Here is a 1,904-nt window from a genome sequence, read left to right on the forward strand (position 1 = left end):
TGAAAAGATGGTGTTGACCCTATGGCAAGACATATTGTCACTTAGTGCCAAAGCACTTAAGTCATCATGGGAAGTCAGTATAGCCTGAGCTTTCAGGCAAAATAGTGTTAACTAAACTCATGTATGAACCAAGCTAACAGTGGCAACCGACCTCTAGTGTAAATTGATTTAGTCTAGCATTTCGATTTTAGAATGAGAACCGAGTAGGGAGAGCAATGTGAACCGAGTCAGTTGAGTTTGTCGAGTGATCAATGTGAATCGAGCATCTAGAGTCAACCGAGTGCCAGAGTTAGCTAAGTTGACAGTGTTGTCCGAGTATCTCCATATCACCCGAGTAAGCTATTGGACTCAAGTATCAACATTAAGCTGACTTGGTAATTGTTTTAGAAACTATTGAAATGCTATTATAGATGACCTATTGCAGAGTTACTATTTGGATCGATATATATATATATATATATATATATATATATATATATATATATATATATATATATATATATGAAAGTCATCTTGTTTTCATCTGAATGATATCATGGAGTTACATTTATTATCATAAGAGAATATGGATAATGAAAGGGCAGATTGATTAGGAGGCTATCGAGTAGTACAAAGATAAAGCAGGAACTCATCTATCATAGTTAGGTGATCACTATATTATTCAAAGGATCTTCTTCAGCAAACAAAGCTGTATAGTAGAGATCAACCTGTTGATTCATCCTAACAGGCATATCAGTCTCAAATCCTCTAACTAGGTGGAACTAACAGTCCTTGCAGAATCTCCTAATCGAGTGCATACTTCATTGTATTGTATAAATCCTTTCACAAGGTGGACCTAGCAGTCCTATTTACTCTTAACCGAGTAGATCACCATAAGTGATCAATTGTAAGCCCTAACATGCCAACTTTATTACTGCAGTAGTGAAGCATTGTGGGTGTCATCCCCACCCCAATTTTACCTTCTCCTTGAAGGGTTTCTAGGTTACTAAATATTGTGTCAAAGTGTTATGGTGTTGTTACTTTTATTGCTTTATGTTCCATGCATGCAAGTAGACTAGATAATCTAATAAAGTGAGATTAAGAGGAAGAAGTTTTAAGTAGTTCCTGATTCACCCCGACTCTCAGTCACTCAGTCATCACTACATTTCCAACAGATGGGTCATATACATACAAAGATGTTTCTTGAAAAGTTAAAATGAAAAAACAGAGAGAGAGAGAGAGAGAGAGAGAGAGAGAGAGAGAGAGAGAGAGTCAAGCATGAATACGTAGATAACAAAAAGGAAAACAACAATTTATGAAGTTGAGATGTAGGTATTGCTAGAACAATAGAACATGATTGATAATACCCAAGTGACTTGTAGAATACTACTAAAATATACATGATTCTCTACACAAATTCTAGAATCTCACAATAAGATTAACTACCATACTCCCCACATAAGAGATCACGTTAAAAAAAGAAGAAGCTCAATGTGAAGTTGTTGAAAGATGAAAATGCTAAAGTAAGTGAAGCCTCCAACACCATCCAACTCCCTACCTTATGGGCAATCACCCATAGCACATCTACATCTTTAACATGCACACGCTCATGTGATAGATAGGGGAATCTTCTATGCAACCACCAAAATGCCTTCAACAAAAATATATTTTTTAATTAATTAATTAAATAAATAACCATAAAATAAAAATAGTGTTCGTGAGCGGGCATTTTGTTCCCTGCAAAAGAATTTTCGCCGGTGCTGAGGTGGAAAAGGCTTGGACTATGAAGGCATTGAGAATGCGAAGGATACTCTCAAGGACAAATGTGAGGGAGATTGGGTGCTTTTCCATTCAACAATTGAACACCTGCGTTGGCAATGGTGAGAACGAAAATGAGAGGGGATTTGCAAAATATGGTTATGAAC

The sequence above is a fragment of the Cupressus sempervirens genome, chromosome 2 (genome assembly GCF_028749045.1).
Source record: "Cupressus sempervirens isolate cs-2001-9-10 chromosome 2, ASM2874904v1, whole genome shotgun sequence".
Taxonomy (NCBI): Eukaryota; Viridiplantae; Streptophyta; class Pinopsida; order Cupressales; family Cupressaceae; genus Cupressus; species Cupressus sempervirens.